The 26,858-nt window shown below is 36.1% G+C and overlaps 1 protein-coding gene and 1 long non-coding RNA gene across 2 annotated transcripts in view; one reads left to right on the forward strand and one right to left on the reverse strand.

Moving 5' to 3' along the window:
* LOC147829260 (uncharacterized) overlaps positions 1 to 26,858 on the forward strand; it is a 205,734-nt gene that overhangs the window by 166,507 nt on the left and 12,369 nt on the right. The window lies entirely within an intron of this gene.
* Ahr (aryl hydrocarbon receptor) overlaps positions 7,831 to 26,858 on the reverse strand; it is a 140,650-nt gene continuing 121,622 nt past the window's right edge. The window contains exons 15-17 of the mRNA XM_004839591.4: positions 23,072 to 23,179; positions 18,326 to 18,449; positions 7,831 to 9,451 (exon numbers count right to left, since the gene is read on the reverse strand). The gene's annotated coding sequence lies outside the window, so the exon portion shown is untranslated. The remainder of the gene's footprint in view (positions 9,452 to 18,325; positions 18,450 to 23,071; positions 23,180 to 26,858) is intronic.

The following is a 26,858-nucleotide window of genomic DNA, read 5'->3' on the forward strand; positions in this document are numbered from 1 at the left end:
GCCATCTTGGCAACCAAGGCATAATGTTGTATATTAGATGAAATTTTCTCTCATGAGAAACGAAGTTTTGTGCTTTTGTTTTTATGTTGTTTTGTATTTTGTCACTTTCTCAAGGCATATGGTAGTGCTCCCTGTGAAAATGAAAATTATTTTATAAGAAATGAGTAAGAGACGTAGAAGATCTTCTAAATCTAAAGATCGCCAAGATAAATATAATGAAATGCACTGAATTTTGATATCTAGAGCTAAGTAGAAATTGTTGGCATGGTTTTGTCATGGTTTACAATGGTTACTAATAGTGATAAATTAGACAAGAACTTGACCTTTAATTGTGCCAGATAGTTCATTGTAAAACTTAGACCATCTTCTGATATGTCAAGAAAATATGTATATTCTAGAATAGGAGTTGATGATGTAAACTGACAACTTAGGACTGTGGTTTAGTGCAACTTTTTTTAATTAAGAAAAGAGTCATTTCAACAGAAATAACCAGCTCATAGTACATGGATATTTAGTCTGAGATGCATTTTTAATACCTCAAGTGTAAAAGAATGAAAAACATATGAATTACATCTTCCTTCAAATATTCCAGTTAAAAAAATAAGAATATGTGCCCAACAAAATGATTGAGTACATTTCAAGTTACTGACACAAATTCTGGTTGATTTAGCTGTTCCAAATGGATTTCATGCTTCTATTTGTGGTGTTTGTTTTCTGTCATTTATTATACTAAAAATGTCTCTATTTTGAGGTACTACAAATATCATTTTATGATAATGAGATACACCTAAATACTTTTTGCTTCATTCTTTTCAGTGCTATGCATGAAAAATCTAAAAGGAATGAGAATACCTCATTTGAAATATGAAGGACTTGCATTAAGGTGTTTTAACTGGTATTTTGTCTCTTTTAATAAGTTTATTAGTTCCCCATCTTCATCAATATTCATTTTGATGGTCCTCGCCCAATAATTCTACTACAGCTCTAGATACTTTTCTGGGTTACATCTATGCTTGAAGCCATTTTTCTCCCCTTTACTGAACATTTTTGTCTTCTAGTTTGAAGAACATTTTCTAGTCTATTATTCAAATACTTCTTAAAATATTATTTCCTTTAATAAAGGGTTTTTTAAAGCTACTTAGATGACATTTTTAATGGATAGTAACAAAATATTCAACTGCACAAGAGTTTAAGATGCGTCAGAGGGAGAGTTGCAGTTCTTTTCTTAATTCAAAGCTCTTCATACCTAGTCTTGGAAGCTATGAAGCAATGTAAGGAAGAGTAACACTTTTCTGGTTGTTTAATATCATTTGCATAGCCCCTAATGACAATAGGCTTAGGTGACAGCAACATTGTACCCAAAGCCAACAAACATTTAATCCCATAGGTTTTGGTTTTTACAAATTTCTGGGACCACATCAGAGAGTTAGATTTGGAATCTGAGTGTGAGGACAGCAGGACACTTGCATCCTTGGAATGCTTGGTTGTGGAGGAATGGAAAGTCTTTTCCTGAAAGTGACTGAGAAAGTTTATTCACCAGAAAGCCTATCATTAAAACCAAAGACACTCAGAAATTTCTGAGGCCAGTGTGCAATGGTCAGGCCACATTGTCTCTCTGGAGCCTACTGATTCAAAAATAGGCAAAGGTACTTTGTTCAATGTAAATGTTGTCTTAAGAGGAGATAAGTATATTCCTATGTTTAAGTGGTAGGGATTTCTGCAAAATTGTTGGTCCTTGATCAGATACTTCAGTTCTGATATGAGCAGTATTTCCATAAGAAATAAACTCTTATCTGGACCTACCAAGGAAAGTTCTTCTACTTTTCTGAAATAATAATTTATCTGAATTACTTTCTACATGAAATACGCATAGAGAATAAATAAAACTCCCTTCAGATTAATTGCCCCTTTTTCTTCTGAAACACTATAAAGTACAAAATCTCTACAGAATCTTAGACAGTATTTTTATGATTAATATAGATGTAGTTATTAATTTCCCTAAAGGAATAATAAAAAGATTTCATTCAGCTGATAAGAATAGAATTTGAAATACAAAGTTGATGGCACTTATTAAAATGTCAAGCTTACTACTTTTTGCAGTATGTGCAATTGATAAATATTCTGTTTTTTACACTAAATAATAAGTTTTCAAGTCCTGGGGTTCAGTTACTGATTCTACCAATTACCTGTTAAATGCTCTAAGCCTAGACACCCGTCTATGCTTGCAAAATTTTCCAAAATCCTTTCATAGATGTAGTGTTTCATAAGGTAGAAAATGTGGATAGGAATGAAACTATATGCTGGATTATCCTTCTGTAAGAACCAAATAAAGAATATTTGTGAAGAGTTTAGTGAATTGTATAACAGTATTAAAAGTTATTTGTTTATTACTTTAATAAATCAGATTAATCCTTTCAATGTATGTTATATACTTCTGAATTACTTATCATTGCCCACATGATATTTATACTGTATTATATTAGATGAGTGAATACTTTTGTAATTAAATTTAGTAAAAACTAATCAAGTGCAGCTAACAAAAAGTCATTATTTATCTCATACAAAAATAACCATTAATAATCAGATAAATATTTTTATTTTCATTCATCTTCACATTGCTTATCAATACAAAACCTAAAAGTCACCTTTTGGCTGAAAGTCAGTTTTGTTTCCAGCTTAGGGATCAATTAGGATTTGCTTTAGGGCCATAAGAAAATACAATTTGGCACCACATGCAAGCAGAGAGTAGAGGGAGAGCACAGATACCATAGGAGGGAGGGAGTCTCACGCAGGATGTGTCATGTTTCCAAAATGAGAGACACCTTTAGAGCAATGTGCAGTATATTAATGATCTCAGTGTTTGGGCCCTGCACCTCTAGTTAGGAGGAAGTCTCAGCTCTCTCCTGGACCTCCCTCCCCAGCTGTCTGCTGAGTGTGCACAGGAGAGCTGGTTCTGGTCTGCTCTGTCCCTGCCCTCCTTCTGCCTGTGGTTGCCACTGCTGTCAGTGCTTGAGCTGGTCTCTTTGACCTCATCCATGTGCTCCTGAGCTGCTGCTGCTGACCCCCCAGATTCATACCACTGAGCTTCTCTCCACTTCTTGAGATTCACTTTCAAATTCTTTTCCTCTGCTTGGGAAGTTTTCTGCCACTACTTCTGTGAACATTTTTTTTATGTCGTTTGCACTATCTCCTGTTTCTTCATTGACTCTGATCAATCTTGTGTTATTCTTTGCATCATCTAGCAGCTGTTGGATTGATTTCTCAAGGTCCCTTACTATTTTAAAGAAATTTTTCTTTTGCTGGTCACTAATTGCTAACTTATCTTCTATATCTGATATTCTGTTTTCACATTGGCTCATTCTGCTGTGTGAACTTTTAGTGGAGTTTTTCATCTCCTGGATAACTGTTTGCAACTGTTTTATGGGTTTCATTTGTTTCCTATACTGGGATTACATCATGTTCCTCAGTTCCTCCATTTTTTTTATCTGTGTCTGTTCTAGATTTATTAATCATGTCTTTCACTATGGACACAATCGCTGTTGCTATCTGAGAAATAATTTCTGATTTTATTTTTTCCATATCCTCTTTTGTGGCCAGTTCAGGGAGTCTAGGTGGTTGAGTATCAGATTGTTCCATTTCATTGCTCCTTAGGGTTGCCTTAGGTGATATGGAAGTCTGGTTTTGAGTCTTGTTTATGTGTCTTCTCATTTCAATAGATGCAGTCTGCTGCTTCTTTGTTGAGGCAACTCTTTGCTCACTCAGTAGGCTTCAATTCTCAGCAAGTCACTGAGAGGCCTTCTCTCTGCTGCTCACCACTACACCAATTCCTGGGTTCAGAATGGTGGCCTTCTGGATCCCTGCACTGTACTGTTGTCTGGATGGGGTTCTGGCTGGGTCCTGTGGACACTTAGGATGGTATTTGGGCTTGCCTCTGGCTGGGGCCTGCCCACCTGTGTAGCTGTTGTCTAGGAGGTCCTTTGGCTGGGGCCTGTGCACCCAAGTTGCTGGTGTCTGGGCAGGCTTCTGGCTGTGACCTGTGTGCCTGTGTCGCTGTTTTCCAGGTGGGCCTTCAGCTGGGGCCTCTGCACCCAAGCTGCTGGTGTCTGGGTGGGTCCCCGGCTGGGACCTGGGCACCATTGCCACTGGCTGTGGTACGCTTGCCTACATAGCTGTTTTCTAGGCAGGGCTTTGGCTCACAATTCACTTTCTTTAATGAGAAATCTCACAGCAGGACTGGCCCTTAACTGCATAATTCTTTCCTTGTCAGAGTGGACAAGAACTCTGGGTAGGGAAGGCAGGGAGGATTCTTATATGATGTCACTTTGAGGTAGAGATTCTACTGTTCTTGGACCCACTGCTTTCTCTGACCTACAAGTGTACTCACAAAGACTTCATCTTTTCCATTTCTTTGGTCAGATTTGTTTGTTCATTGCTTGAGACTTTCTTTTGATCTTTGTATCCTATCATCCAGACAAGACTGTGGATATCAGACCAGATATTTAACAATGATTAGGTATTTATTATGTATTATAAGGAGAGAGAAATTCCTGTCTACAGCAAGAGCCATTTCAGACCATGAGCATTAGATTTTAATTCATCCACAACTATGACTAAAGCTGCACCCTACCTGCTGAGGAGGATTGTGAGTTTGATGGTGCAGAGAGTGCTCCAAGGTGGACTGGAACCAAGACCCTAGCTACAGATCATCCCAAATGCCTTGGTGATAGCAAATTCTAAAATAAAATGCTACAAACAAATTTTATTTTCTTATCTACATCTAAATGTTTAAATGAAAAGTGTAGTAATGTTGGTGTCCTGCATTTTGTCATCTGTGCTACCATTCTTAACTTTAGTGCCTTTACAAAGTTGAGGAACATATGTAGGTTTATTTTTTTCAACAAAATTTTTTTTCCAGGATGTAGTTTTTCTATTGTCTTAACAGGGTCATTTATAGAATAAAAGCTTTTAATTCTGATGAAAAACAACTTATCATGCTTCTGGTGTGAAGTGTTGTCTTGACCTAGCTCTAGATTTTTTTTTTTCTGAAAGCGTCATAGTTTTATACTATCCATTTAATTCCTTTTAAAACCATGTGATCTTCATGTGGTCTTTTTGCCTTATTACACAGGCTAGGACTATATTGAATAACAGCAAAACTGACCTCCTTGCATTGCTTCTGATCTTAGAAGGAAAACTTTCAGCTTTTTGTCATTCAGTATAATGTTAGCTGTAGAGTTTTAGTACATTATCAATTTTAGAAAATTCCCCTCTGTTCCTATTATTCTTTGAGCTTTGTCATGAATGAATATAGAATTTTGTCAAATGGTTTCTTTGCATTGATTGATATGACCATGTGATTTTTTTCTTTACTCTTAAAATAATTGATTACATTTATTGACTTTCAATGATTGATCTATTCATATTCCTGGAATAAGCCCTACTTGGTGATATGGTATAATTATTTTTTGTATACTGCTGAATTCTATATGCTAGTATTTTGTTAGTGATTTTTATGTGAATATTCATGAAGAAAATTTGTCTGAATCTTTCAGTTTTTGGTGTTATCTTTGATTTTGGGATTATAGAGGTCTTGGTACATTTTAGTGTTATAATAGAATACTTTCTACTGGGTAACTAACAACAGAAATTTATTCCTCACAATTCCAGAGGCTGGGAAATCTAGGACCAAGGTTCCAGCAGTATCTGGTGAGGATCACTTCTTCACAAATGGGGCCTCATCAATGGGATAGTTGTGTCCTAGAATAGTGGAAGGGGCAATCAAATACCCTGAGGCCTCTTATAATGGTATTGAATTCCAACTCAATGACCTAATTATCTCCTAAAGGACCCTACTCCTAATACATTTAACCTTGGAGGTTAGGATTTCAACATATACATTTTCAGGGGACGCATTCATTCAAATCATAGCATGTGGGAATACAAAATTGAAAAAGAATGCATTGAGCTATTCAAATTATCTATTTCAGCCTGGGTGAGGAAATTTTAACTGTGTGCCATATGAGTTGTGTGGGATACAGGTAAACACAGGTACTAAGGGGCCCAATGCATTTGTAGGAGGGTGGACAGGGTAGAGGGGGCCTGCTGGAGGAGATGGTTTCCAACACATACATGAAAGTTAATCAGGCCACCTAAGAAGGAGCATAAGAAGTCCAGTGTTTCAGTCAAAGAAAGTGTTAGAGAGGGAAATTGTGGCGTTCATTGGCAGATATACATCATGTATTATATGTAGAGAGAGCTGCTAAAGGTTGGGGAAAAGAGGATACTAACTAGAACAAAATGAAAAGAGGTGAAACTGAGGTATCAATAAAAATTTAATGTTGAGAAGTTTGATATGATTTGCTAAGAAATTGGAACCACTGAATTTAATGATGTGTCAAGCCGAGAAGATACAAAATAATAAGCAATGGAAATTTTGCTCATGAGTCCTACCTATAACAAGATATCTGTAGTAAACTTTGATCAATCAAGACTAGACTTTCTTTATATTGTTACATATTTAGAAACATTGTAGACCATACATCAATTGTTTTTAACACAAGAACAAAATAAAATTTCTAAAGGACCAAATTAATTTGGGATGCCCACTTAAGGACTGAAGTGAAGATTTTATTATTTTCTCAGTACCTAGGAAAATGTACATCTTGAACAGGAAAGCCCTTGGAGGGGACATGATTTTATTTCAAAATTTAAATATTTTTCTCCTTTTGTTTTTCTTCTTTTGGTTATCTTGTCATAAGTAATTTAGTTTTAGTAATTTAGCTTTTAGTAATTCACTTTGTCTTCTACTAAAATATATATTTTATTTATTTTGTATAAATTCTTTTATTGGTACATTTTAGGTATACAACATGTTTACATTTATCATTGGGTGCTTGTACTTGTACATGATGTATCTTGATTCTTAATTTTTCCCCATTACCTGTGCACCCTTCACCCCCTCCATCCTTCTCTATTTACATAGATTTTGTTTCCATTTTTTCCTTTTCTCATAATTTTTCCTTTCCCTTCTTCCCTTTCCCCTTCCCCTCCCTCTTCCCCTACCCCTTTGGAACTTTGCTTCCTATTTCAAATTATCAATTATTCATTGTAATCCTTTTAATTCTTATTTACACTTTCAGTTTCTCACACTAGAGAAATTATTCAGTATTTACACATGTGTGTCCTATTTATTTCACTTAAGAGTATGTCCTCAATATGCATCCATTTAGCTATAAATGTCTCTAGTTTCTCCTTCTTTATGGCTGAGTAGTACTCCATTCTATAAAAAAAAACCCATATCTTCTTTATCCAGTTTCCAGTTGATGGGCCCTTGGGCTGTTTCCAGGCTTTAGCTATTACAAACTGTGCTGCTATAAACATAGGTGCACATATATCGCTGTGGTACGACTCTTTTAATTCTTTGGGGAAGATTCCCAGTAGGGGAATAGCTGGGTCAAATGGGACCTCTAGTTCTAGTTCTTTGAGATAGCTCCATACAAATTTCCACAGTGGTTGCACCAGTCTGCACTCCCACCAACAATGGAGAAGGGTTTCTTTCTCCGCACACCCCCTATTTTAATAACTATTTAGTAAATTATTGTAAAAAGGCCCTGTGAAGTTCGGTGTGACATGGTCTTATCCCACAGTATTTATCTTATAAAGATGTACTCCCCAATCCATAATGAGACTGGATGACATGTGCTAGATAGCAAGTGAGTAGAACTGACAGTAAGGATGACAAAACTTTAGGGAAAGTAGAGGATACATTGGATCTGATGCAAGGGAAAATGGGTTCTTTGTCTTCTTTTTATTCAATATTTATTGAGAACATTTTCTCAACTTGGCACTAAGCCAGACAGCAGTGTTTCTGTTTTGTTCTGTTTTTTGTTTTTTTTTTTCTCTTGAGGGAGGTAGACATAGGAAAAATAAAAAGATAGTTTTAGGTACTGTAGTAACAGACACCATTAAGAATATGAAATAGAGCCTGGTGTGCGGGCACACACCTGGAATCCCAGCACTCTGGAAAACTGAGGTAGGAGGATCACAAGTTTGAGCCCTAAAACAAAGTTTGCTTAAAAGAATGTATTTGAAAATTTGAAAAGAATTTCAGAGAGGATCTGGCCCAATCCTTTCATTTACAGATGGCCAAAATGGAATCTGTAGAAGCTAACTAGTTGCAGAACTAGACACAGATGCCTAACTTAGTTTTCTTCCTTTTATTATTCTACTCTGATGCTACTAAACTAGCGTTTATTGAGTGCTTGCGAGGTACTAGGTTATATGCCAAGAGCTTTACATGTACTAATTTAATTCCCATAATAACCTTGTAAAGAAACTTTACTGAACTCTCCACAAAGGCACAGAGTGTTGAAGTATTTTGTCTAATGTCACATATGTAATATGTACTACAGAGCCAGAATTAAAAACTAAGGTACTCAGATTATTCTATGTATTATACTGGCTAGCTCCAATACTAAAAACTTTAAAATAGATATCTTTGTGACTTACTATGGTAAAATTTCCGAGATACCATCGTATATCTGATCCCATTTAGTCTATTTATCCACCAAATCTTAGTAGAAAATATTACCTATGTTTACAGTCCTGCTTGAATAATCATGATTTTTATTCTTCCTTATACATATGGTTGTTGAAGGTCCTAGTGCACTGGTATCTGACCATTGCTCCTTGAAACAAGCTCTGTATGAAGTTGGTTGGTTGAACACAATAAGAAACCCAGATGCAAAGATAACAAATTCAGAAATCATTACTCTGTCTCTGAACTTCTGTCAGATTACTCGTTAAATTCCCTTTTCACAACATTTAAGTTATAAAATTATGAACGGAAAAGAATCATTTTAAGTAGCACATGACTACAGTCAAGACAGAGTCAACATTTCCCCTGGGAATCACAAACAAAGGGTATTTTTCTTTTATCTCAGGTTAAAACAATGAAATCTCAAGCAACAATATTACTTCTCTTACGTTCCTTGCTCTTTTAAGATCCAAATCTTCAAGATTCAACTGAATTTGCATTGAAATTCATCACAATCCCTTGTGCAGCTGTGGTCTCAAAATACCATTTCTGCATTTGTTTTAGCCCATGGAATAACTGTGAAGAGAAACCACAGAGTCAATCAGACTCAAAATGCCCCAAATCTTTCCTGCCTCGGAGTTTTCCATCTTCAGATCAAAGCATTGCATGCCCGTCAGCAACTTTTTAATGTGTTTGCTCCTTGTGTGCACCACTTCCATTTAAAGACTCTCCTTGGCTGGCTTCTCTGATGAAGTTGTCTGTGTGCCAGGAGAGCAACACAAATGCACAAGTTACAAAGGGGCCCAGGTCCTCTTTTTAGAGGACTTGATGTTACAGATAAAGGGCAACTTCACTTTTTGAGAAAGTACTGTTCTTTGTACTCAGGCAAAGGAATTAGTTTTTGAAGTGTGCAACCTGTGAAATAAAAACAAATATTAAAAGACTTAAAATGTCATTTAGAAAGATAATTGAATATATGATAGAAGCAATTACTGTGACTATCAAAATAATGTCATGTCCTTAGTAGAGAATTGAAAAGTACAGTTGTTTTGTTTGTTCTAATTTAAACTTGAATGTATGCAATGAAGTTGAAAAAAAACTTGGAAAAATTCTATCTTAGCATCATTTTTTAAAAAATTGAGTTGATTTGGATGGTCTTGGTTGGAGAAACAATATACGTAACAATATACTTGAAAAAGAAAAAACCCACATTTCCAAGGGTAATAATCTTGTTTTAGAAAAAGTTAATATTCATGAGTTATGGGAAAGTAATGAGAGCCAACAAGACATCATTTCTCTTTGCTCCAAGTGTTCAACTCTGCCTAGAACCAGGGGGGCAGCGAACACAGTATTGAGGTTTTACTATCTCAAAACAATAAACCTACAGTTTATATTTTTATTGATATACCTTACATTCATACTTGGCCATTAGCTAAACTATTTTTGAAAGGTGCTTTCCTTTCTGTTTCTATCAAATCATACTGGCAGTTCTCAATGTGTAAAATTGTTTAGCTTTATGATGGTGTAAAGGTGATATACATTTAGTAGAACATATACTCTGAACTTGATCTTTCCCTGGAGTGGCCATATTCTGAAAGATGCTCTTTCCCCATGCTGGGGATCAGCAGTGAACCCGAAGCTCTGTCACCCACACAGTCACACCCAGCAGTGCACTGGCACAGTGTGCTGCCTGACTAATGTGGTGGCATTCTGTACTGAAGATATAAATTGAAATGAATTTAATAAATGAACCTATAGAACATAATTTATTAAATTCATTTTCGTCTTATAATTTCAATTCACAATGGGTTTATAAAGATATAACCCCACTGTAAGTCAAGGAGCATCTGCATTTCTACATTTAAAAATCTGATTTGAGGAAATTTGGCTTAGCTACCCTTATTTCTGTATTTATTTTAAATCAGTTTACCACAGTTCAGATCCAATATTTGGTTGATATTGAGTAAACTGACTAATTTATTCATTGACTATTCATCCTATGCTACATAATATTATCACTACAAAATGTGGAAATAATTCCCTGATTTTTCCAGGACTGTTTTTTCTATGAGGCAGATTAAGCATATCTAGATTTTTTTTTTTTCCTTTTCATGTTTCCTTTTAGGAAGAGAGCTGCAGATTTGGAAAGGATGGGCAAATCTGGATGTTGATAATTCATTTCCACTTTTGGAGGAATTATCTTGTGAGGAAGAAATGAAGAAATGATTGAAAAGGAGGGCAGGGTGGCAAGGCAGCCCAGCGTGAAAGGGAGGGCAGGGCATCTTTCTTGACTAAATACAGTTCTTCCAGGAAAAGAAACAGCTTGGGATTTGTTCCAACCAGCAAGGAAAAAAAACCATAATGCACTCACTCATGGGACTCCTTTTGAAACTTGCAATGTTCTCATAGAGTTATATTCTCTGTTTGGTGGACTTATAAGTCTATAAACAAGAAGTGCAAGTCTATAAATAAAAGCTTAAAATCATCAAGGGTTAATCTCAGCAGTAGGTGAGAAAGATGTAGTATATGGAATGTCAGATGGGAGCGATCCCCAACTAATTACTGATCAGCCAAAAACACATGTATGTATTTTTAGCAATTAGTGGAGACATCAATAGGAAACATAGTATTTAATTAGCCATATGGTTTATTTTACTGGGATGGGAGCTACATATCTTTCCCACTCTGCTGGGCTCCTAGGGCTTCACAAGTTTAAATATATCCATCTATCCTCTTTGAGCTGCTTGGTCACAAAAGGGAGGCTTCATATCCCTCTCATATTTAGTTATGTTGCTGGAAAAGTAATATAAATGTAACAGTGAGATTTCCATGGCTTACTGAGCAGGAAAAAGGGAAACTCTTCACTTCAAATGTATAAAATGCACTTTTCAATTTTTTAAACATTGGTAAAATGTTAAGTTATGCAAATTATATTCTTCACATCTATTTCTATCATTTTTATAACATTCTTTTACATGGTATTTCTTGTAACACCATTTTCCATTTACTTTTCAATAAGGAATTTTATATTAACATATCTATTTCTAGTCATAGCACGGTTCTAGTAAGACTGAAATATAGTTTTTGTTAACATACAATTGAGATTCATACAAGATCATTCAGGAAAAACCAAGCTACGTGGTTTATAAAAAGCATTCTTAGACCTGAACACCTGTAGCATAAAATCTACATTGAAAAGAGCTAATGTATATATTAAAGAGTGAGTGCGCAAAATATGAATACAAGTTATCTTTATATGTAAGTAGCAATGAAATGAGTTCAAAATGGTGGCAAGTTCAAGCTTTGCAGTTAAGTTCTATTGCAAAAGTTGGTTTTCAATTTAATCAAAACTTTAAGAAATCTGTGACATAATGTACATCCTTGTTCTCTGTCTCACATACCACAAAGTATTGAATGGAAAGCTGTATAATAAAAAGTTGATATTACTATTCATGAACTATCTATCCCGTCTAATCCAAAAGTTTCCTTAGAAAGAGCTTTCTGAACCTCTCCATCAGCCTTGGATAAAATGCCAGCTAGGTACCCTTCTTGCTGGGGGGCATCCAGATGCTGCCCTGGCTGTCCCACTGTGGGCAGGCTTGGTGTGACTACAGAAAGTGCGAGATGCTCTGCTATCATAATTAATTGGTCAGGGTGCACCTTTATACCAATGATTTTATCTGGTATGTTCACATTTTATTCTTTTCCTTTTTATAGAGAAATCACCAATCACCTTATATCTTCCTTATCTTTTCTGGATGTTGATGTAGAATGACCTTTCTCAGGTGAAAAACTAAGTATCACAACACTTAGATTTTATGAGTCACTCTTATGTAGCAAAAATAGACCTCTATCCAATCAATACGGCTTAGGTATTTTTCAGTTTCAAAGTGAAGTCTTATAGTTCAAAGTAATGATGAGAATTATGAGAAATTGACCATGTACTCATTGTTGACTCTAGGACAGTTTATTCAAATGACTCTGTCTTTGATTAGCCCAAGAACTCATTGTGTATTTTTTGTAGCTTCTTCAGCAACTGTAATTAATCACAGAATTTTGGCATTAATTTTTCCACCAAGGCTGTGAATACTCTTTGAGTGAATGACGATTATTTCTTTGTGTTGAGTCTCTGAGCCTCAAGGCTATTAAAATTCCATAGTTGAGTTTCTCCTCATTCTTCAAAGCTTTCTCTTTCAGCATTTGGTTAAAAACAACATGACAGAACAAGATCCATTATCTGGATCTATGAATTAATTTGCATGTAGGTGGTTCATGATTATAGTGCTTAAACCTGCTTATTGGAACACATAGCTTTTGGAGAAAGTAGCTTGGAAAAATGTGCCTGTAAGAGGGATAAGAAAAGATTATAGTGTGATCAAAGTATTTTAATCAGGCAGCCATTCATCTACAGGGAATATTGGGATAAGGATTAGGCTACTCAGAGCAACTGAGTTTATAAAATGGGCAAAGAGACTCAAAGATCAGAATACAGTAGGATTAGTTGTCTATTTGTTTGGGATTCTGTTTCTAGACTATGGAGGATCAAAGGAATTGTTCATCTTTTCTTGCATTGATATCTAGAACCCACTTTCTAACTGGTGTGGCAAGGCTTATTAGTATACGAGGAAGATTCCATGAAGTTCAGCTTTTAAACTTATAACTGGTCCTTTTTGACATGGAAACCAGCCAAAACCTTCAAAATCTTAATCGATCTTTTCATGACAACAAATCAGCTTTTGCTCTTTCACTCCTCTTTTCCTATTTTCAGATTCCTTTATACATCCCTGGATTCTTTTCTTCTTTTCTAATTTCTCCCTCCTCTTCCACCTCATATTGTCTACTTGCCCTGCTATCATATAGTTCTAAATGGCCTTAGAAGGTCTTTTTTCCCTTGGCAGATGAATTCCTGGCTTCCTCAAAGATTTTTCCATACAGAGAAATATATGGGAAAAGAGAAAGGAAAATCAGTTAAGTAACTTAGAGATGTTGGGTTCTGGGAGAACATTCAAAAGAAACGAATTACAGTGCCTGGAAGCAAAAGAGCAAACTGGTGTGATCCAATTATCATAAAGTCCATTTCTCTATAGTAAAAATGTTTTAGTTGATAGGAAGAAAACAATATGTAAAATTGGATCTGAACTTGTAGTGAATCATACACGGAAATAGGCAGAAACTGAAGCAGAATCAAACATCTACAAGAATTATTTTAACATCATTAATTTGTAATAACCTGAGTGACTAATTAATAGGACTTTTGAGAGGATTTCCAAATCCACACTGGTTTCCTGACTATGTGGATTATTCTCATTCATTATTTTTGCTCTCATTCTGTTATGTGCAAAGGACATAGCAATGGTTCTAAAATTAATTGAATATCTCCCATGTTATATGTTATATATTTGTTAATGGTGTTAATCTCCACAACTATCCTGAGAAATGAATTGTATTGCCATCATAGTTTAGAGGACAAAGCTAAGAAATGTTCAGGTTGGTTAACTAACAAGGTTGCACACTAATATTAAAGCTTGGGCTTTAATTCAGGCCTGACTCCGTTGATCAGGCATTTTACCAACTCTACATTTACAGTTCTAAATCCTTGATTGAAAACCATGGTGTCCTGCCAAGAGGCTTGGGTTTTTTACATCAATTTCAGGAATGTTCAGGGATATATGATATGAAAGGAAAGGAGTTGTAATTTTCAGGTCAAATGATATAAGAAGGTCAACAGATCATGGAATTTTTCACTCTCTCACCATAAGCTGACTCTTGTAAATGAAGTGACTTGGATAATCAGAGTCACCTTTCCTGGAAATAGACAGAAAGCACTGAAACTTCCTTTATTTGGCTACTCAAGGTTTTATTTATTTAAACATTTATGGAAAACTTCATACATATGGGCAGTGAGGACATGAAGTAAATATGATTTCAGACTGCAAGTTCCTTTTAGTCTTAGGGAAGGAGTAAACATGCAAATAAGGGCAAAAAAATCCACCAAATTTAATGTATCATTGATTTTAAGATATATTGCTTATCCATCTTACCTATCTTACTTTCCTTTGTAAAGGAAAAAAGATATCAAGCTATGCCATTTCATCACTGTAAGACTGGAATGTTTATATTAGTCAACAGTAAGGGTGATCCCAGATGTTAATGCATTTATAGTGATGTATAGCTGGCATGAGAATAGAGGAAGAGGAAAGCCAGAAAAACCTTTCTTGACAGGCTGATCTTTGAGCTGAATTCAAAAGAGTGAAGGATTGTGGGATGGAAGAGAGCAGTAAAGAATATTCCATGCAGATCGAATAGACTGAGTAAAAAAAAAAATGTACCTGTCTAGATCTGATCCAGTCTGGTGTATGCTGGGATGATAAAGAGATAGATGCAGGAGTGCTGTGGGAGGACTGGAAGAGGAGGCATGAAGGCAGCATGGCGGTCAGTGATGGGGGTCACAAGGTATAGGCTGAATCAGGGAGTCTTAAATACTGTACTGGACTTTGCTTTCACCTCTTGCAAGTGAACTTCAAGCAGAAAGCTTAGTTCACCTTGACACTCCCCCTTTTCGGGTACACCCCTATTAGTTAACTTACACCCAAACACTGCCACCTTAAACCAGTTGCAACTTGTTTTCTCTGCTGGACTTCTGTAGTCAAGAAGCTATGATTTATCAGTATTTGTGATTTGAAGACTCTTGGTAAGACTCTGTCCTCTGAATCTTATATTATTTTCATTCTGTTTTTTCCTTTACCCTCATCTTTACTCAGAAATCTGACTCACTTCAAGGAGCCCATATGAAATACCTTTCCTAAGGTCTGTCTTATTCTTCTCTGAGTGTACCAAAGCTCTACACCATCATTTGAATCCCATTATGCTTTGAGCTCTCTCATTGACTTCCTTTGATTTACTCTATTACTTGGTGCTCTTTGAGCACGGGATATGGGCTTCATGTCTTACCAATTTTATATTAATATCTGTCCTGAGATCAGCCTAATAGAGATAATAAGTAACTGGTGTAATAGTAAGTATAATGATTTGTGTAGTTACATAGGAAAAAGTTCCTCTTTGCATACCCCTTGTTATGCCTCTAAGCAGTAGCAAAGGGGATAAAATGTCCCTACTTGTGTATGCTCTCAGTGTCATTAGGCATCCTCTCATCCCGTCCAATGCTCCCTACCTCTTGAAATTGACACTTTTGTGTAATCCCCTACTACACTGTACCAAGACTGGCCTGTGGAATCAAAGGATACAGCATGGGGGATGTTATGTCACCTCTCACAGTCAGTTGTAAAAGAATGGTACTGCTGCCTTGGGGCCTCTTTCCTGGATCACTTTTTCCAGGGATACCAGCAGCCATGTCCTGAGGACACAGCATAAGGAGAGGTGCATATACCAAGGAATGGAGACAGCTGGACAACAGCTGGTAGAAACTGAGGTGGGCAAACAGCATGAGTGATCCTGAATGGGCTCCTCTGGTTCTAGGTGACAGCCAATCTGGCCAATGGCTCGATGGCAACCTCAAGAGGGAAACTGAGTCAGAATCACCCAGTTAAATGGCTGCTAGATCCTTAACCAGGGTAACTGTGAGATAACATCTGTTATTTTAAGTTTCTCAATTTTGTGGTAAATAGGTAACTAAAACGCTGAACAAACATCATTCCAATTATATTTGATTTGGGGTCACATAGACAAAAACATGAGTAATTATAACTTTGCTTTAGTTTAATGTTAAGGTAAATCTATGTTCCAGTTTGGATGCAGAATTAAATACACAATAATCCATCTAATCTAAACAAGCCCCCAATAATCCATCTAATCTAAACAAGACCACAAGACAAGAAGAGTGGGGTGGTAGAAGAAGGGTCAGATTTTCCCTCAGAGAAATCAATTTGTGCTCCAGCTCTGTTACTTACTACTTGGTTACCAATGCAGAATTTTTTCATCTACTTTAAATCGTGGCTTCCACACCAGTAAAAAGGATATTATAATGTATTCCTTGCATATCTTTAAGATTAAATGAGTCAGTATGTATAATAGAACTTGGTAAAGTACAAGACCCCATCTAAATATTGATACTTTAGGCATTGCAGTGTTCACGTGTTTTTGCCTCAATGGGCCTGGTTTCTTCAGTCAGCTGGAGGAAGGCCAGAGATTCTTTTTCCGAGGAGACTTTCAGCCTTTAAGTCACTTGGGTGCCAGAACAAAAGTACTAATCTCAAATTTCTTGACTCACCCTGGCACATTCTAACCTTCTTAAGTCTCTAGGCTTCTGCACTGAACTTAGTTTTCAGAGGAAGTTATCAAAGAGAACTGAGAACAATATGTATCCTTCTAAGGGGTGAACTCAACACTGTCACTTAATGAATTGAAGAAAACCTATGCTTTGCACATGAGGCAGGGAAAGAGAGGGGTCTTCATATCATAAAGAGGGTTCCAGATGCCTAATTTCTAAAAGAAATTATAAAAATAGTGGACAAATCAATCTTCACATTTAAGCTTCTAAATAGAAGCAGTAACTCATCCATGATATAAGCCCCAGTTAGTTTTATCATATGTTAAAAACAAACATTTTCTATGTTAAATTTTGAATATAAATTTTTGTAAAACTTACGTGCTGCACAACTGTGTGGGTGAGTGATGGACTGCATATAGGATGGTGGTCCCATAAGATTGTATCACCTAGAGATGTCAGAACTGGCTTAGTTTAAGTGCATTCTATGATGTTTGCACTACTTCGAAATCATCCAACAGTGCATTTCTCAGACCATGTCCAATTGTTCAGTTATACATGACTGTATTCATAATTCACAATGTATTTTTATAAATGCTGAATTTATTCAATGATGAATTATAACTTTTTGATAAAACTCTTTCTTGTGAGAAAATAATGGCATTCTTTTATTCCACAATGGCATAAGTATTTTTCTAGAGGCTAGAATGTTAGTATTTTAATAACTCTGATAATCACCTTCTCCACCATTTCCCAAAAGGACAAGAGTTTAAATAATCTATTCAAAGACTTTCAGGCAAGGTACTCCACAAGTTCCTCAGGAGATGCTGTTGGTGTCCAACTCTTATTTCCTCAGTATCCATATAATCGCTTGGATTCTTAATGTGAACCCCCTGCAACAATCTGCCTGAAAGCTTTCTCTGGCTGCCATAGCAAGCTTGGTCTGAGTACCTACAGAACAGGTTCTGAGTCCTCGGACATGAACATCCATGACATCTTAACCACTGAAGGACAGGAGTTGGTAGATAAAATACTCTAGCTTCCTCACCACTCAATGGAGACAACTCTGAGGTGTGTTCTAACCTAGGGGAATGGACCCGTGGTTGCCCACAAGCCTGTGCACTAGTATATCCTATATCCTACACTGGCTTCCTTTCTCATCTGTTTCACTTCCTCCTCTTCCAAGGAAGTTTCCTTCCCAAATAAACTATATGATTTCAAATTGTTGTCTCAGGGTTTGTTTGGGGGGGAAGATCTGACCCAAAATATTTTTTCAATTTTTCTTAAAATATTTTCAGTCAGTTCCAAATTATGCATTAAAATATTCTTCCTCAGTGACAGACATTTCCTCAGGGAAATATGCCTGGTTGCCATTTTAGAAAACTTTGTCACAGAGCTACTCAAGCCAGAACAGTGTATCAGAACCACGTTTTTCACAGACATGAGCTGATGTATACTGAAATAAAATATTCTAAAGGGAAGTTTTTCAAAAGAAATAAAGTATGCTTATTCAACAAATATCTACATCTCCTTACATAATAAAACAAGTAACTTTTGCCAGGTACCTTTCATATATTAGTTTGTAACTCTTCCAACTTCTTTTGGTTCTAGTAAGTCATCGGTTGGTTCACAGACACAATTCGGAGAATATTGAGAGAGAAGGAGGTGATGTCTGCCAGGAAATTAGTCCTGTAATGAGAGGTATAGAACTTTTAGCCCTACCCTCTAACCTCTGTGGAAGGAGGGACTGGAGATTGATTTAATGACCAATGACCAGTGATAGAATCAGTCAGGCCTAAATAGCGTAGTTCCCATAAAAACGCTAAGTGAGGGGTGATGAACATATCAAGGGTCCAGAAAGGTGGCACCTCTAGGGAGGGCACAGGCACTCCCTGGCCTTGTCACATACTTGACCCTATACATTTCTTCCTCTATAGTAAAGAGGCAAACATAAGTAAATGTTTCTCTGAGCTGTGTGAGACACTCTAGCAAATCATCGAACATTTCTCACCTGTTGATAGCTGTTGTTTCTCTGGGTAATCTAACCCTGGCTATTGGTGTCTCAGCGAGGCAGGACACCTGGATAGGGGCTCTTTCAAGGCCCTCCTGCCCACTGCATAGTTCCCTGGGCTGGAAGATCCACTGTGCTCTCCTCCTTGCCTAATCCAAACCCTTTCTCAACAACTTGGATCCCCAGCCCCATGGGTAGCTATGCCATTCACCCCAGGAGTAGTCCTTTAGGGTGAGGTATCAACAAGCAAGTTCCCACATCAGTGGTCTTTTGTGTTCTCAAGAAGCTCTTACATCCTTTTGCAACTTAAATTGGAATATAAAATGCTCCGCTGCTGTCTTTTCCACCTGTTTGTATTACTTTTCTTACACTGTGATATGCATAGGTCCCCAACTCCACTGCAAATACAATTCTGAAGCAAAAGGGACCTTCCACACAATATATCTATGTGTTTATGTGAATTGGCCATTAATTCATCCTTGGCACTTAATATAGTACCCAAGAAAGAGGAAGAATTGAATAAAAATATTGTTTGAATGAACAAAGGTTTAGCTGCTCAACAACTGTTCATAAATAAAAAATGTTTCTCAAGTCAGAGCCAAAGTGCTCCTATTCCATCTTGTTCTACTTTTCGCTGGGTGAACATCTGTTCCCCAACCCGTTTACATGGCATATTATATACCCTGAGACTGTAATTAAGTCACCCGCAGTCTTCTCCTCTTTTGGCCAACCAGCATCATTTCCATAATCCTTTCCTATTAAGCCTGGGTTTCCAACTCTTTAATCATCTCTGCTCTCTTCTGGATCCAAATGTCCCACTTACTTTTAAGCTGTGGAGACTCAAATGGAAATCTATCATAATGATACTGTAAAAGTTTGGCAAATTTCAGAGGAAACCATCTGTTTGGTCCTTTTTCATTATCTTCTGCTGTCTTTTCATTAAGGGATTCTCAGGAAAAGCTGTAAACTTTATTTTTAAAATTAATCCAACAATTTGACTTCTAGTCTAAGTTTTGATTTATACAAATACAATTTCTATACAAAAATGGATTCATAAATGGAAGGCTGACAAATTCATAAATGTAAGCTTCTATAAAATATTTTAAAATATCTTACGTGTGCTTTTAGGACCTAGATGTGGAATAATAACCTGTTTAGCATTTTTTAATTTCCATTTTTTACTGTCTTAAAGAGGCATTACTTTTAAGCTGTTTTCCAACTTAGAAATATTTGTGTTGTCTTTATTTGAACCTCTCCTATGCTCATGGTATAGATTCATTGAATAAGGATGAAAGTAATAGTTTTACATAGCACTTGCTATATGCCAGGGAAGTGTTTCACACGCATCACATTATCTTATAAGAACCCAATAAACCAGATACTGTTGTCACCTGCAGTGAAGAAAAGAGAAGCTAAAAATTTATTCAGAAGAAATCCAGTAAGTGAAAGTCATAGCTAGGATTAAACACTGGAGCTAGCCTTGGTGTCCGTTTTTTGGATAATGTGCTCCCATACATTCACAAATACTGGGCCACAGTGACTCTTGTAGGTTTTTTCTAATTGTTTATCTTTAATGCATAAGTGGTTTTGTGTTTAAAGTTGATTTTTCTAATACAGGTTGAACATCCCTTACCCAAGATGTTTGGAATCTGAAATGTTGCAGATATTTTCATTCTTTTGGGTGGGGTGATATATATGTATATATTATACATAATCTGTCTGTCTGTATATCTATATAATTATATATCTATATATCTATGTATACATATATAGAGAGACAGAGAAAAAGAGAGACAGACAGGGACAGAGAGAGAGAGAGAGATCGTGGGGAAAGGACCCAATTCCACACACAAAAATTATTTAAGTTTCACATATACCTTATACATATAGCCTGAAGATAATATTTACCTACAATTTTGGACAATTTTGTGCATGAAACAAAATTTCATAGTGTGAAATTTTCTACTTGCAGTAGCATGTTGGTGCTCAGTGTTTTGGTTTTTGGAGCATTTTGGTTTTTGAGGTTAGGAATGCTCAACCTGTACAATAACTATACCCAAAGATTGATGCTGGTGTGACTGAAGAAATGACTCATGGCTACTTTTTAGCTGGTATATTTTTATTGCTTCTTTATGTTAAAAAAGGTTTCATTTAGTTTTTTCTCTGAGGTATGAATTGTATAATTGTTAAATATTTGTTGAGTTTAACCTCATTTAGGTTAAATATTGAGCTCATCTTGTCATGAATTGCAAATGTAGTCTCCAAGAGTCCTGTAAATTTGCCCCAAACAGCTGTGATCTGTATCTTGGGATACTCATAAATACAGGCTAGTGTTTGGTCTTCTTGCCCAAAATATAATTCCTTTCAATCAGCTTTGCAGAACACATGCCCTAGGTCTTCCTGTGGGGTTTTCAGAAACTCTACTGCCTTCCCTTTTAGGGGTCACTTGAGACCTTTCCAAGAGAACCCTTGGAACTGTTCCATCAGAGTACTGTGCTGATTGGCAGTAAACTTGACCCCACTTCAGCTGTTTGTTCTTTACATTTTTATTTACACTTTAGTAAGGTAATTATTTTTCCTAAAGAAAAATATGCTATCCTAGTTTATTTTATTTGAATCAATAGATTGAACATAATATCAGTTGCTTAAAAAACTCAAACCTGCAAGTGCTCCTTATACCTATTTAAGAGGGAGGTTTACAAAAACCCAGGAGTTTCTCTCCAAATGTGCTTTTTGGGCTTCCTGTCTATACCCAGGACAGGAAAACAATCCTACACATGGGCATTTTTAAGAAATTTTAGCAAGTCCTCTTAAATAAGTTTCTACCATTACAAAATGTTCTCCAAAACAGTGATTTTTCTTTTAAAATATGATATACATGTATGAAGAAATATTCAAGCATCATATGGCTCCTGGTATGTCATATTTTTTAAGGGATTTACAGCAAAATATTGATGTTTTCCTCTCAGGAAATGGAAACAAACATTGTTCGGAGATGAAGACATATATACATTTCATTTCATTTAATATTTCCCTAGTTTTCTTTGTAAAACTCTCAAAGTGTATATCTTTACAAATAGTTATCTAAGGACTGAGGCCATTTTGTTTTCAAAAATTTTCTGTATTAAACAGAAATAGTATTTAAAAATGGAAATTGCTTCTTTAACTCTGTCATTAAAGTTTAAGTGATCAATGTATTTTAAATAGTTATTTGAATTTGAAAGGGAAAGTGCTTATTTTTACAATTTTTGAATTGTAGTGCTGCATGGTTCCAGCTTTATTTTAAAATAAGGAAAAGAACTTAAATGAAATTAGATAATTTAGATTCACACAGCTAATTAATGGCTAAAGCACCAATTAGAACACAGGTCTCTAAACTCTAACCAGTGCTTTTCATAAGAGACCATGTCTTTCCTAAATGTTAACCATTTGTATTTTCAAAGTAATGTTGTAATTTGCAACTGTAAAAATTCAAATATATGCCACTAATTTAACTGTACCATAAATCCAAGTTTTAGAACACATAGAAATACATATGAAGGATAAATATAATGATTTGTATGTCAAATGATTGCAACCAAGTGCTGAAATACACTCAGTTCAAAATAAAATGGTGCTCAGTTGTAGGAGACCCCATTTTTGAGGGATAGAGGACTCTAGATAAAAAATAAGGATCTAGTCTAAAGATTTATATGCTGCCATTCTTTGGGGTTATAATGAGAACTTCCTCTAATTAGACCTCATAAAAACACTTTAGTTGCAAATATCTTCCAATTTTTCACAAGGTTTGTAGAGATACATGTGTTCCTATAAAATTCTGATGCAATGTATATTTTATTCAAGGATTTTGCAGTTATTAAATAAACTTGAGTAATACTAAGCTAAATAGTAAAATGAAAAAACTTATCAGCATTATTGCTGAAATATAATTTAGAGGTAAAGCATATTAAAATATACCTTAGTAGAGAAGTATGAAATCATGGCTTTCTTATTAGAATCAATCTTCTTACTAAAGAGAGGTTGATTCCTAATACTATTTATAAAAAAGCTTAGCTCAGCTCTTGTAATTAATGAGCAGAGATCCAGGATCCTTCTTGTATCCTTTCTTTGTCTGTGACATGTGGAAACACACACACACACACACACACACAAGCTCTGCTCCATGGATGCTGATCTCTACTAAAGAAGGCACATGTCCAGGAAGGACAGTTCCTTTCCATATACATAGAGTAGCAGAGAGCAGGCATTCAGTAGTCAATTGATCAGTAGCTATTACAGCTTTCCCCTCTCTACTCCAAACCTTTAGTTTTGAAAAGTTGCAAGGAATCACTTCTATTTCTTTCTGTTCTATTTTTGAATTGGAAATACTTGAAGAAAAATGGATTCTGGATAATTGCAGGCCAAACTCCTGAAAGAAAAAAAAAGGTAAATAGCTACTTTTTTGTAGCTGCCTGGAAGTTAAATTTTAATGGTGAAATAAATTGTCATTTTATCATTATCTTCTTCTAGGAAAAGATTATCATTGCTAGATTTGCATTGTTTTCACTTACTGCATCATTATGGGATGATAAATTATAAATTTTTATTTTTTCATATGTGGAAACTGAAAATTTAACTGGCCTACAAGAAAGGATGTGGTAGTATGATGAGTTTGCAGAAGAGTCTGGATAAAGAGGGCCAGGTACAGAAGCAGTGGGGAGTGAGAAGTCACTGGTACTGAGTTAGGAGGTGAGCAAAAGGAAGCCACCTTGCCTCACCAGGAAGGGGAGTTCCCACACCAGGCCAACTTTCTCCCCAGATAAAGGAAAACACACAAGTGATACCCCTGACAAGATCACAACAAAGCCTAGGACACTTTGACAAAAACAGAGAATGCTTACAATGTTATTTAGGCAGAAAAATCCTTGAATAAGACTTAAATATATGAAAACCATTTTAAAAAATGGGTACATATGCTGAGATGGAAAGAATATCCAAGTATATTTCTAGATCCCTTGTCACATCTGGGTACCATTAGGAATCAAGGGAAAATATTTTAGGAGTTTTCATTTTAAAACAAAATGAGAGCGAAAGAACTCATTGAAAGAATAATGTTAAATTAATTTTAGCTGCAAAATAGCATTGCTGTCATTTAAACTAAGAAGTAGTGCTTCCAGCATTGCCATGACAGGTTCATCTCAGCTCAAGATGGGACCTTGAGGACACTTGAGGGAGACAAAAGCTAAATATCCACAGGAGCTTGTGGAGAAGTCATTAAACTTCATTGGTTCAAGAGTCCTTTGAAACATTTTCTGGCCCATGCATTGAAACTATGGGAAAACTGGAAACTCGCATTTCTAATTCTACAATGTGGAAAACTTAAATTATAAGATGGAGAGCCTGGAGGAGGCTTCTGGGTAGGCATGCCACAGCTCCCAGCACAGAGGAGGTGAGCCGCACCCGCCCCCCCATCAAAATGAGAAGACAGGTAAACAAGCCTCAGAACTAGACTTCCAGATCACCTACAGCAACCCCAAAAAGAAACTAGATGGAACACTCTGATACTCAACTACCCGGACTCCCTGAATTAGCAATGAAAGAGGATCTGGAAAAAATGAAATCAGAAATAATTTCTCACATAACAGCAAAGATTATGCCCATAGTACAAGACATGATTAATAAATCTAGAAAGGATATAGATAAAAAACAGAGGAACTGAAGAACATGATGGAATGCCAACATAGGAAACAAATTGAATCCATAAAACAGATGCAAACACATTTCCAGGAGATTAAAGACACCATTGAAAGTCTATGCAACAGAATGAGCCAATGTGAAGACAGAATTTCAGATATAGAAGATAAGATTGCAATTAGTGACCAGAAAAAGAAACAATTCTTTAAAATTTTAAGGGAACACAAGAAATCAATCCAGTAGCTGCTAGATGATGCAAAGAAAAATAACATAAGACTGATTGGAGTCAATGAAAAAACAGGAGAGAGTGCAGATAACATACAAAAACTCTTCACAGAAGTAATGGCAGAAAACTTCCCAAGCAGGGGAAAAGAATTTGACATAAAGATAAGCGAGGCATATAGGACTCCAACTAGCCTTGATCAAAAAAAAAAAAAATCTACACATAGGCATATAATTGTTAAGATTCCAGAAACCCAACAGAAGAACAAAATTCTACAAGCAGTGAGAGAAAAGAAACAAATCACATACAAAGGAAAGCCCACCAAAATCATAGCAGACTTCTCACTGCAAACCCTCAAGGCAAGAAGAGCTTGGAGTGATGTATTTCAAGCCCTAAAGGAAAACAACCTCCAACCCAGATTGAGGTACCCTGCAAAACTATCTTTCCAAATTGATGGAGAAATAAGATACTTTCATGACAAAGAGCACCTTAGGAACTTCATGAATACCAAACCAGCACTCCAAAAATTTTTACACAATATCCTAGGAACAGACATTGAGGATCACAACCTCAGGAAGCAAAGAAGAGTGAACCCATCTGGCATGACAAGAAATTAAATGTAAAGGGGGAGAACCCAACAAAAAGAAAAAGTCATGGCAATGACAAGTCAATACGTTTCAGTTACAACCATCAACGTTAATGGTCTCAATTCACCAATCAAAAGAAACAGACTGGCAGAATGGGGCAAAAAGCAAAATCCAACAATATGCTGCATACAAGAAACACACTTAATTCAAAAGGAAACTCATAGACTGAAAGTTAAAGGGTGGAAAACAATACTCCATGCGACGGGAACCCGAAAAAGAGCAGGAGTAGCTATCTTCTTTGCAGATCAAGTAGATTTCAAACCAAAACTGATTGAGAGACGAAGAAGGACACTACATCCTTGTAAAGGGAACAATCCAAGAGGAAGAGATGACAATCATAAATATCTATGCACCAAACACTAGTGCACCCAACTATATAAAACAAATACTAATGGACATGAAAAGTCATATATGCACTAATACAATTGTAGTGGGGGACCTCAACACCCCACTGTCACAAATAGATAGATCAACTAGACAAAAAATGAGTAAGGAAATACTGGAACTCAATCGAACTCTTGAACAAATGAAGTTAACAGATGTTTACAGAGTCTTCCACCCCACAAAATCAGAATACACATTCTTCTCAGCTGCACATGAGTCATTCTCCAAAATAGACCACATACTCACACATAGAACATGTTTAAGCAAGTGCCAAGGAATTGAAGTTATCCCCTGTATATTATCAGACCATAGTGCAATGAAATTGGAGATCCATAGCAAAAGAAACTCAAAAAATTTCATAAACACATGGAAATTGAACAACACACTTCTGAAGAACCAATGGGTCACAGAGGAAATTAAAGAAGAAATCAGACAGTTCCTTCAATTAAATGACAATGACAGTGCAACATATCGGAATCTATGGGATACAATGAAAGCAGTCTTACGAGGGAAATTCATAGCAGTAAATATGCATATTAGGAAAACAGAATGAGCCCAATTAAACAACTTGATGCTGAAACTCAAGCTTCTAGAAAAAGGAGAGCAGGACAACCCCAGAGCTCATACAAGGGAGGAAATTATAAAGATCAGAGGAGAAATCAATGCAATGGAGACTAAGAGAATGTTACAAAAAATCAATGAAGCCAAGAGTTGGTTCTTCGAAAGAATCAACAAAATTGACAAACCCTTAGCCAATCTTGTCAGAAAAAGGAAAGAAAAGGCCCAAATCCATGCAATTAGGAATGAAAAGGGTGAAATTACAACAGACCCAGCAGAAATCCAGAGGATCATCAATACCTACTTCCAGAACCTATACACCAATAAGATGGACAACACAGAAGAAATGGACAGATTCCTAGATACATATGAATTACCAAAGTTGAATGAAGAAGACCTAAAATTTCTGAACAACCCAATATCAACCAATGAAATTGAAAACATAATTAAAAACTTATCAACTAAGAAAAGCCCGGGCCCTGATGGATTCAGTGCTGAATTCTACAAGACATTTAGAGAGGAACTGCTGCCACTACTGTTTAAACTCTTCAATGAAATTGAAAGGGAAGCAATACTCCCAAATTCATTCCTGCAAGAAAGCA

This window comes from Heterocephalus glaber, unplaced genomic scaffold (genome assembly GCF_053883595.1).
Source record: "Heterocephalus glaber isolate CG9 unplaced genomic scaffold, H.glaber_assembly_v1.0 deba00000676, whole genome shotgun sequence".
NCBI classification, from domain to species: Eukaryota; Metazoa; Chordata; class Mammalia; order Rodentia; family Bathyergidae; genus Heterocephalus; species Heterocephalus glaber.